We start from the raw sequence: 12067 nt of genomic DNA, 5'->3' as shown, positions 1-12067 counted from the left end.
CTGGGACAGAGAAGAAACCTCGGGTCTCCTACACGAGCAGCAGCTTGGGACGAAGAAGAAGGAGGCAGCAGCTCTGGCCGGTACACGGCAAGGGACGGCTCAGTCTTCAACACCAAAGCTCGGCTGAAGCTTTAACAACTCGGGATTTAAAGGGGGCAATAGATACCAGCTCGGGACAACAACCATTAAAGGCCGGACACCATCTATCTTATCTACCGGAAAAATCAGATCTTGCCGGACTCGTTTGGGGTGATTCCGGCCAATTTCTTCATTCGGAATCTTAGGGTTTTTACTCTTCTCATCTTTGGCTTGCCTCCCATGTCATTTGATTGTGTTTTGGTGAGAAACTTTCTAGTGAGAGAAAGCTTAGTAAAGCTTTCATGGTGTTTTGTGATTTGAGGAAGAAGAAGACTGACTACTAAGGGGAACTCTGGTTCTGCTGAGAGGACACCTATTATACATTGTTAAAGGGACTCCTGTATTCTTTTACAGGGAGATCGACAGCACTTCAACACATATATTTCCCGTCGATCTTAGTCTCGCGCCTCATCGGAATAGGGAGATTCTCACCTTAACTCGTGTCTTTCTTTGTTTTATTCCCGTTTATTATTTGTATCGCCATGTCTAGCTAGCTTTGTAGTCGGATACTCGTGAAACATGTTTTGATGTGAAAAAAGTTTTATTGCTTTTAATGATAAAATTTTCCGAGTTTTTAGACCGTTCATGGACTGGAATCTGAGTTAAACCAAGAGTTCGTTGACCAATCCAAGTAAATTGGTGAAGTTAACTAACTTTTCATGCTTATAAATCATTTGTACTAGTCACTATCGATTTTGTGGATCGAAGTATCCTCCTTACTTTATTCTTGCTCGACCCTTTTTTCCCGAATCTTCCTCGTCTCTCCTTATATAGTTTAGTTTACTTTTCGTTGTTTCTTATAAATCAATCCAAAAACCAAATTATCACCTTTTATTTTAGTTTGAGATAGTGAGTGACACCTAGACCGGTGGCTCGACTCTCTCGATATCCGAATTACCTCTCTATCCTTGAGGATCAATCCCAGTCTTACCGGGTTATTACTTGACGCCCGTATACTTGCGGGTGGAGACCTTTTAGGGTAACTTTCTAGGCCCATCAAGTTTGATGGGCCTAGAAGGTTATCCTAAAAGGTCTCCACCCGCAAGTATACGGGCGTCAAGTAATAACCCGGTAAGACCGGGATCGATCCTCAAGGATGGAGAGGTAATTCGGATATCGAGAGAGTCGAGCCACCGGTCTAGGTGTCACTCACTATCTCAGACTAAAATAAAAGGTGATAATTTGGTTTTTGGATTGATTTATAAGAAACAACGAAAAGTAAACTAAACTATATAAGGAGAGACGAGGAAGATTCGGGAAAAAAGGGTCGAGCAAGAATAAAGTAAGGAGGATACTTCGATCCACAAAATCGATAGTGACTAGTACTAATGATCTATAAGCATGAAAAGTTAGTTAACTTGACCAATTTACTTGGATTGGTCAACAAACTCTTGGTTTAACTCAGATTCCAGTCCATGAACGGTCTAAAAACTCGGAAGATTTTATCATTAAAAGCAATAAAACTCTTTTGTCACATCAAAACATGTTTCACGAGTATCCGACTACAAAGCTAGCTAGACATGGCGATACAAATAATAAACGGGAATAAAACAAAGAAAGACACGAGTTAAGGTGAGAATCTCCCTATTCCGATGAGGCGCGAGACTAAGATCGACGGGAAATATATGTGTTGAAGTGTTGTCGATCTCCCTGTAAAAGAATACAGGAGTCCCTTTAACAATGTATAATAGGTGTCCTCTCAGCAGAACCAGAGTTCCTCTTAGTAGTCAGTCTTCTTCTTCCTCAAATCACAAAACACCATAAAAGCTTAACTAAGCTTTCTCTCACTAGAAAGTTTCTCACCAAAACACAATCAAATGACATGGGAGGCAAGCCAAAGATGAGAAGAGTAAAAACCCTAAGATTCCGAATGAAGAAATTGGCTGGAATCACCCCAAACGAGTCCGGCAAGATCTGATTTTTCCGGTAGATAAGATAGATGGTGTCCGGCCTTTAATGGTTGTTGTCCCGAGCTGGTATCTATTGCCCCCTTTAAATCTCGAGTTGTTAAAGCTTCAGCCGAGCTTTGGTGTTGAAGACTGAGCCGTCCCTTGCCGTGTACCGGCCAGAGCTGCTGCCTCCTTCTTCTTCGTCCCAAGCTGCTGCTCGTGTAGGGGACCCGAGGTTTCTTCTCTGTCCCAGCTTCTAGAGCTTCGTCCCGTGCCGTCAATGGCTGTCCCGAGCTGATGCCTAAGAAACCCGAACTCGAGCTGCTGCCTCCTTCCCTTGCTGTCCCGTGTAGCAACCTTGCCGGCCAAGCTTTGGCCGGCGGCTGCTTCTCCCCTCTCTCTCTAGCTTTCTCCTCCTAAAACCCTAACTAAAAAAAATGGAGAAGATGAAGTCTGACTTCTCTTTTTGTTCAATCCCCCTCTCTTTTCTAAAGGCAACCCTAAAGGCTAAAACCCTTTAAACAAAGTGAGTGCCTATAAATTTACTTCACTTGTTGAATTGTTGGGCTTTTGGGTTATTGGGTTTTTTTTCTCATTAGGAATCAAGGAGTGCCTTTAACTTGTCTCTACTTCCTCTAATTTTCAAAAAGACGAAAATGACGCGCGACTTCTTTCTTCTATAACTTTCCCATCCGAACTCCGATTCGACTTCCGCTTTCACCGTCTGATTCACCATTGACTCCACTTTCCATTTAACCTCTAATTTTCTCAAAATGACCAAAATATCCTGGTGCTCTTTCCTTCAAGTCTCTTCCACATGAGATGAAAATGTGATAAATTCTCCGTTTTATTCTGAAGAAAGCATCAAACTCCAAATAAGCTACCTACCAAGGAAAACACATAAATAATTAGAAACTCATCAAAGTTAAAGTATCCAAATGTGGCATTTTAACGCCACATCAGATGCCTTGATCTTAATCGTTCATTGACATATAATTTGATATTACGTGCTTAGTTTGATATACGATGCTTAATAACTTTTAACCGGTGATGGGTCATGAAAATGTCCCATCTAAGTCGTTTAATTTAGTCGAGTTAGTTCGTTTCGGATCTTTATTATAATAAAATGGTTGGTTTTCTTGATTAGGTGTCTTTTGCGGAGTTAGATGTGAAAAACGGTTAAAAACGAGGAAAAGATGCATGAAGGGTATTTTGGGTCATTTGGAGTCAAGGACATTCTGGTAATTTGGCCAAGGTTAGTGCGTGGTTGAAAAGTAGAGGTCGAGACGAGCCCGTAGGAGAAAACGGAAGTCAAATCGGAGTTCGGATGAGCGAACTAGGCAAAGTCAAAGATGGAGTCAAATCAGGTTGACTAGCGGGACGATGTCGGGCATAGTTTCGGGTTCGCGGTACTCTTTTGGCACGTGGCGCGATGTGGAGGTCGTCGCATCGGGGTTCCGTGTTTATGCTGAATATCGAAAAGGAACCAACGTTTTAATCTGGTTCGTTGGCTTCCGCGTTTCTTTGATCTAACGGATGAAGTTGATGTCGCACCAATAGCCAACACGTGGCGTTCTCCGGAGGCCGGTCCATCTAAATCCCGTATTCTCGCTCAGCAACAAAATGGACCCTAAGAGCATGATCCGGTGGAGCGCGCTGCAGCTTAATTTGGTGGTCCCGATCCAACGTTTTAATCTCAGCCGGTCGTTCCCGCGTTTTCAAGATCTACGGCTGCTGACAGTCCCGTCCTTATTAATTATCCCGTGTTGCCCGAAGTAGCTAGGTTCCGTGCTCCCGGCCACGTGGCTTTCTCCCAACCCTTCAGATCCGCGTCTTGGAGATCCGACGGCTGCTGACTTTGTCAAGGCTTCTTAAGTTGCTTCCGGCCACACCTTAGCATCCGGATTTCGCCCAATTAACCTAGCCACCTGGTTTTGTCCTTTTAACCCATTAAATCCCAAAAGTAACCCTTCCTTTTAATTCTTTTTACCATTTAACCCAACCAAAACCCTAACCCATCTATAAATAGCACCTTTCTCCTCCATTAAAACCTAGACTTCAACAACCCTCTCAAATGGCTTCCTTACCTAATTTCTAAGCCACTTCTCTTTCTATCTTCTAACCCTAATCCCCCATTCTTTTCTTCTACTTTCTCTACCACCTTCATCTATTCTCTACATTTTCTTTCTACTTCTAACATTCTAATTTCTCCATACTCCTTCTTCTCTAATACCTCCTCTTACCTACTTCCTCTTACCTAATCTTTCTTCTCTAAATCCATTTCTTTTCCATTCTTTTTCCATCTTCTTCTCTACCATTACTTTTCTTCCATTACTAGTCTTCTTCTTCTTCCTTCCATATTCTTCTATCATCTTTACCCTCTTCATCTCTTCTTTCCAACTTTCTAGATCTAATTTCTTCTTTCCCTTTCTTTTTCTTATTTGAGTGGCAATAAAATAGCTATTACTTGGATTTCTTGGAGTAACATTCTTGAGCATAAATGGAGCAAATCTTGGACAAATTGGAGATACATGGGGATATGGAATTTGAACATTCTTGGTGATTTCTTTCCATTAATTTCTTAGTATTTTCATTTATTTTACAATATCAATGAATGTTATTCTAGATTCCATGTATAGTTAATTTAGCAATCTAAGGTTGTGAATGAAACCCATTTTGGATCTTTATAATACTTGTTCTTGATTAATTAAATCCTTTGATGTGCTTTAATGTCTATTGATTGTTTATCTATATGGATTGGATTTTCTTTCCATTACTCATGCCTCATAATTAGATATTTCATACTTTCGTTAAGTTGTTAGATGGAGTATGCTTTTTAGATGATGAATAATAGTTTAGCAATCCGAATCTCTATAAGGTAGACAATTAGAATTAGTAATTATAAAATTGTTTTAACTAAAACATCATCCGGAATCCAAATAGTTCATTATATTGGATCCCGAGTAAATACAAAAGAGATTTAAGTAATTAAGTGTTTGTTTTATAAAGTGAAATTGTGCGGTGGATTTCATAATCTTAGATATCTTCTCGCCTCTTCCTTATAGATAGTTTAGTTAGTTTTATTTGTTTCTTTATTTTACAAATCAATCATCAATTCTATGAAGTGGGGTGTGTGTGTGTTAGTCTAAGTTAGCTATTGACATTTTGATTATTGGGTTAAACTCGCCGTTAATATCCGAAGTTACCTACCTATCCCTTGGGACGATACTCGATCTTATTATAAATACTATAACTTGACCCCGTATACTTGCGGGAATAGTCCTATTTTTAGGCCCATCAACCGGTTATACTTATTTTGACGTACTATACTTATTAGTGTCATACTTGTTCATTGATTAATTATTTGATAGTATGTTATTAGTTTTATAGTCGATGCTTAGTAACTTTTGATCGGTTATGCTTGGTTTGACATATTATGCTTAGGATTGTCAATGTGGGTGAAGTTAACTAAACCTTCATACTCTAGATAATTAGTTATTGTCACTATCGGTCTTATGGATCGAAGTATCCCTCTCAATCAACTCTTGCCCGACTCTTGTTGCAACTCTAGTCCCGAATATCTCTCACCTTTAGTGTTATGCCCAATCGGGGTTAATGTGAACAATACGAGTAATCCAACACAAGCAATATGAATAGTAAAGAACAATCAAGAACAGAACACAGAGATTTACGTGGTTCGGTTGGTGAGACCTACTCCACGGCGACAACGGCGCGATGATTTCCACTATGATAAGCAAACAAGTTTACACAAGAAATTCGTGAGATTGTGTCTTACTGATATCTCCTTAGGGTTTAGTTTATATAGCCACTAAACTCTAACCCCACCGCCTCACCGACTCTCTCTACAACCGACATTATACACGAATAAACACTAATCACTGACATAAGCCTAGCTTCGCATTCCAGCTCTGTCTCGGAGTCCAGCTTTGCCTCAGAGCACTGCTTCGCATACCAACTCTATCTCAATAATCAGCTCTGCTAATGGGTCCAAGCTTCGGTAGGTTTAACCAGGTTCGATACCAATCCATATTCGAGTCACTTCTTACACCATTCTATCTATCAAGTCTAGAAGAAGAAGTTTTTCATCTCAACCTTCAAGAAGGTCCTAGCTGTCTGAAAGGAGGGAGTTCAAGTTATACACTCGGTGTCTCAAGTAGAGGAGCTACACTTGAAGCTCTTTATCTTCCGAATACTGGTCGGGATTTCGTCGTGTGAAAGCGAATAGAGGTGTTCTTCTTCCCTTCTAGTTCATAGTTAGTTCATGTATATGATCCTGGAGAACTTAGTGTTAAACATTAGATGATTGAGATTCTGCTACCAACACTAGTTAGATGATTAGGGTAGTCTTAGAGACATGTAATTCTCAACTGGCCCAACCATGCCATAAACCCAACATTGGAATCTGACCAAAGTTAGAATTGTTTTAGACACCCACTAAATAGAAATGTTTTTTTTAAGAATATAGAGAAAGATGCCGAAGTCACACAATTCATAATCAATAAATGTGTGTTTGCAGTAATACCATATCTCTCCAACACTTCTCCTACAAACTTTCAATCAACTCGATCATAAGCCTTCACCATATCTACTTTTAAACAAAATTACCTTCTTTTACGGTAGTATGTGATGAGGAACGGAAAATTTCTTGAGCAGTTAATGATGATATTATCAAATATCTGTCTGCTAAGAATAAATGCATTTTCTACATCTGAATTAAGCTTCTCGAGTATAAGTCTGATTTTCTTTGTCAGAATCTTGGAAATAAGTCTATCTAAAACATTTCATAAAGAGATAGGTCTATAATCCATCGGTTTCTCTAGATTTTTTTTAGGTATAAAAACAATATTAGTATGATTTAAGTTACCCAGAAGTTGCCCTGTTTCGAAAATCTTTCTGATTTGTACTGTAACTTCATCAACTATGATATTCCAACACTTCTTGTAAAGAATAGTTGAAAATCCCATCGGGGCCAGGTGTTTTACATGATTTCATCTCCTTAATTGTTTGGATCTTGACGGAGTATATTCATAATTGTGAAAGAAAAATTCAGGCGAGAGTAAATGTTAAGATAGGGATTCTTTTAGACCTATTAACAAATTTATTATTAGGATTGAAAAATTTGGGAACTCCCAAAATGGGACGGAAGCCCAACCCCTAGGAGTCCACATTGTTTTTTTCTTACCTACCTAGTTGAAGGAAAGCCCAATTCAAATACACGTCTCTCATTAGATATTGAGCTACCTAATAGATATGTTGAGCCTGCTCTGAATATTGGTCGATATCTTACCCAATTTGCAACCCGAGAAATAGTTTATTTTTGGCTTGCAACGTTTAGTCATGTTTTGTCTCCTAGCTTATAAAGGGTTGGTATCAATGCATAAGTTATACAGTAATCTTGTTCTTTATTTATAGTGAAAATTATTGCATCATTATTCTTCGTAAAGAAGGTCTCATCAGTCAAACTACGTAAATCTCTTTTATTATATTATTTATTTACTTTTGCTGTTACTTTTCTCAATTTATTTGTTATTCGTCATAAGTATGACAAAAAAATTGAGATATTTAAGAACTTAAATATAGTAACTGATTTGAACTTCACACTGTCATAGACTCCATTAAACGTCAAACAAGTGAAGCAAATAAACAAGTTAAGTGAAAGGACAAGATATGTGAGAAGAACTTTCTATTTCAATTTGCAATGCGAAAGATAGTTTTCAAATTTTGGCTCTCAGCGTTAATTAATGTGTGTCCTAGTCTTATATAAAGGATTGTTATTAATATAACTGGGTATTTAGTTTTTGATTTTAGAGAGGGAGAGAATTAGAGGTGAGTGAGTGCGATGATTTTAGTAAATTTACACATCTCGTCAACCAAATTACGTAAACCTATTGTATTATATTTATTTATTTACTTTAATTATTATTTTTCTTAATTTATTTGTTCTTCCTCCTAACATGGCCATAAAATTAGGTTATTTAAGAACTTATATGGCGAGGCCCATTCCAAACCCTTATGATTCCAATCTTCAGCGGGTTGCTCAACTTATCACTAACCATGAGTGGAATGACCAGATACTCGAAGAAAATTTCGATGAAAACACGAGAAATTTAATTAAAGCTATTCCTATTTATAATGAAGGAAAAGACGAAATCAGATGGACGTTGACGGAGTCTGGAAAGTTCACAGTTAAATCCTTATACAACCACATGAGAAGGGCCAATATAACTCCTAATCCTGAACAGTTAAATTGGAACTTTATTTGGAATCTCCCGGTCCTTCCGCGGGTACAGCTTTTCCTGTGGAAAATTTGTCATAACGCTTTACCTGTTAAAAACCGTATAGGTAAATATATAGGAAATAACCTAAACTGCCATTTATGCGCCTGCATTGAAACCTTAGAGCATGCTCTTCTTCACTGCCCTGTGGCTAGAAATGTTTGGTTCCACTTTAACATCATAGTTGATAAGGTTAAATCGATCAAAGATTGGATTTTCTCGTGGAATAATGATCAGCATAGATGTAATAATAAAAACAAATCTCACTTCGCTACTATTCTTTGGATAATCTGGAAAGCTAGATGTGACAGTTGTTTCAAAAATGTGAAGGCTGACACCAGAGATATCATTAATACGATAAATAGCTACCCAGAGAAACGAATTGAGATCACCATTTCTAATAAGCAGAAAGTAGAAAAATGGAATCCCCCGAAAGACTCATGTCTGAAGATAAATGTAGATGCCTCGTTTACTTCAATCAATACCCCTATAGGAACTGGACTAGTAGTCCATGACTCTAAGTCTCAATTCATAGAAGCGGCTGCGCATGTTTCCAGGGCAAGAAATAGTGAAGAAAGTGAAGCAATCGCCATCTTCAATGCACTCAAGTGGGCAGTTGATCGAAAATATAAAGAAGTCATCATCGAAAGCGACAATCACAATATCATTAAGCACATCCAAGATCATCGTCAAGCAATTACATGGCAATCCAAAATTCATGTACAAGGCATTAGGAAGTTGACCACAAAGCTCGAAGGTATCAGTTTCCATCATACGAAGAGATCCCAGAACTCCCAGGCTGATCTTATTGCCAAATGGGCCAGGCGGCAGAACCGTGAAAAGATTTGGAAGCATGTTCCTTACTTTCTTGCAAAATTTTATTGTAATGGATGCTTAGCTTAATGTTATTTATCTCTTTCAACAAAAAAAAAAAAAAAAAAAAAAAAACTTATATAGTGAGTGATTTGAAAAGACTTCAAGTCAAGTACAAAAACGAGTCAAGCCAAAAAAAAACAAATCATGAAAAAGGACAAGAAATGCCTGAAAACAAATTTCTTCTGATCAATACCCTCCATAAAGTTGTAGACATAAATTTTGTTGACTTAAAAAGAAATATCTAACAGAACAAAATTTGAAAATTAACAAAAATGAAAAAATCTAAAAAGAATCTCAAGAAGACAATGAGATTTCAAGTCAACAAAACTTGAAAATTAACAAAAAAGAAAAAATCTGAAGAGAATGACGAGAAGAATTGTCTTCTAATGAGAACCCTCTCTCTATAAATATATAGGTTGAGGATTCTCATAAGAGGAGCATAAACAAAATTGAGCCCATTAAGTATGGTTGCAGCAGAGCACTCATCAACGTTGCTTCACGACCTACGCAGTGATATAAATCGTGATATCTACACAATTTTTGTTGATATAATATATTTGTGTTATGCATCTCACATTTATAATATTTCCAAACACATTACTCTAACTTATTTAATTATCTTTTTCAACAAAAAAAACACAACTATTTAAATAATTGGAATACATTAAATATCATCAGGAACTAACAAATTATGTCTGAAATGGTTGGTTCATAATGGGCAAAGAAAGATAAGGAAAGATGTAGCGGATGGGATTTGAACCCTGGTCGCGCACATGATTAGCCAAGTCCTGGACCAAAGTAACTGGTGTTCCGTTAATGCTTAAGTCTATCTGATTGTCTATATTATTTGAAACTTTCAGACCGGGCCAGAGCCCAGTCTGGCCTACTAATGGGTCCGCCCCTATATCCATCTTAATATTACTACTAGTAGTACCACTCATCTTAATATTAATGGGTCGGGCTCGGGCGGGATGCCGGGTAGCACTTCAATGCCCGAGCCTGACCCGGTTATTTCATCGGGTTGGTCGGGTTGAATCCACCTTCAGATTTCGGGTACTCGTGAAGTCTAACGGACTCGGTTATTGATGTGGCGTGAAAATGCCACATTTAGGTCACTTAACTTTGATGAGTTAGTTCTTTTCGAGTTTTATTTCTAATTATTTATGTATTTTCATTGCTAGGTAGTTTATTTGGGGTTTGGCGTGTAATTCGGAATAAAGAGAGCGAATTATCACATTTTCATCTTATGCGGCAAAAGGGAAGAAAAGAGCACCAGGGGTATTTTGGTCAATATCAGAAGTCAAACAACAAGTGAGGTCAATGACGAGTCCGACGGTGAAAACGGAAGTCGATTCGGAGTTCGGACGGAAAAGTTGTGAATGAAAGAAGCCGAGGTTCGGTCTTGAAACAAGGATTCTATGAAGGCACCCCTTGGTTCTAAATGTAGAGACAAGATGAAGGCACTCCCTTGCTTTAGAAAGAAGCCCAACCAAAGAGCCCAAAGAGGAAGAGAACAATAGAGATTCTATGGGCACCCTTTTTGGTCCAAGTCAAAAGTCTTTTATGATGGACAAAGTCAAGGGTTTGAAGTAGTCTAAAGACTTAGTCAAACTTTGACTAAGTCTAGGGTTTGACTCAAGTTAGAGAAAAGGGGTCAAAGACACTATTCATCATCTTCTTGAACATACAACCAAGGAAGAGAGAGAGGGAGGCTAGGGTTTGGTGTTCTTCACCAAAAACAACAAAAGTTTGAGCTAGAGAAGGGTTTGATAGCAAGAGAGTGAAGGAGAGAAGGAGGGTGCCGGCCAACTTGGCCGGCACCACACAAAGTCGCGGTACAAGAGAGCTCGGGACTACCCACACCAGCTCGGACGCATGGAACAGCAGCAGCGCCGACAGCAAGCTCCGACCCGCACAGCAGCAGCTCGGAACGTGTGCTGCTCGGGATTTCATCGAGGATGCAGCTGCAAGGCACGGGCTTGCACGGACAGGAGCTGCTGTACACGGGACCTTCACTGCTGTACACGGGAGTTGCTCGGACAGCTCGGACCTTTCATGGGATGTGCGGCTGCAGCTCGGAACAGCTTGCCGTGGTCGGATTTGGTCGGATTTCTTGATTTTTGGCCGAAACCCTAGCTTTCTTTCGTCGGATTTTTCATGGTGTTCCGGCAACTTTCTCGATCCGAAAACTTAGGGCTTTTGCTTCCCACACCATTGGCTAGCTACCCATGTTGTTTGATTTGGTTTTTGATTAAAAGTGATTAGAGAGAGAAAGCTTGGTGAAGCTTTAATGGTGGTGGGTTTTAAATGAAGAAGATGAGTCTGGTTGCTAAGGGGAGATCTGATTTTTGCTCGGGGACACCCATTATGCACTGTTAAGGGGAAACTCAGGAATTTGCTAAGGGGAGATCGGCTGAACCTCATCTACTCATATTTTCCGACGAACCTAGCCTCGAACTACATCGAAAAAGGGTGATTTCTCATCATCTTCTTTTCATTTATTACTTATCACCATGTTTAGCTAAATCAAGTGTGTCGATTATATGGATGAAATGTGATGAATTTGTGATTATGTTTGATATGATTTAATGTTTTGATAATAAATTGATGTTCTCTTATTTTGATTACTTGTTTCAATCGTTTTTCATGAGTCTTATCAAGTACTTCGCATAGTTAATCAATTAGGCAATGTGATCGATGATTCGGTTTTATTCGTTTAGGAAGTTTATTTGACTAAGTATTATCTCCGGACATACGTAGTGCTTATGAACGTCCACCTTAGGAATCGAGACTAGATTTACATCAATCCATTCGATTAGACCGTACATAGTTATAAGTTTATTATCATGGATTCCCGGACTTCGACAC

Source organism: Eschscholzia californica, unplaced genomic scaffold (genome assembly GCF_041429995.1).
Source record: "Eschscholzia californica isolate CP2 unplaced genomic scaffold, dmEscCali1.0.p SCAF_1, whole genome shotgun sequence".
NCBI classification, from domain to species: Eukaryota; Viridiplantae; Streptophyta; class Magnoliopsida; order Ranunculales; family Papaveraceae; genus Eschscholzia; species Eschscholzia californica.
The sequence above is the reverse complement of the archived record's forward strand: the minus strand, read 5'-3'. Positions refer to the sequence as shown.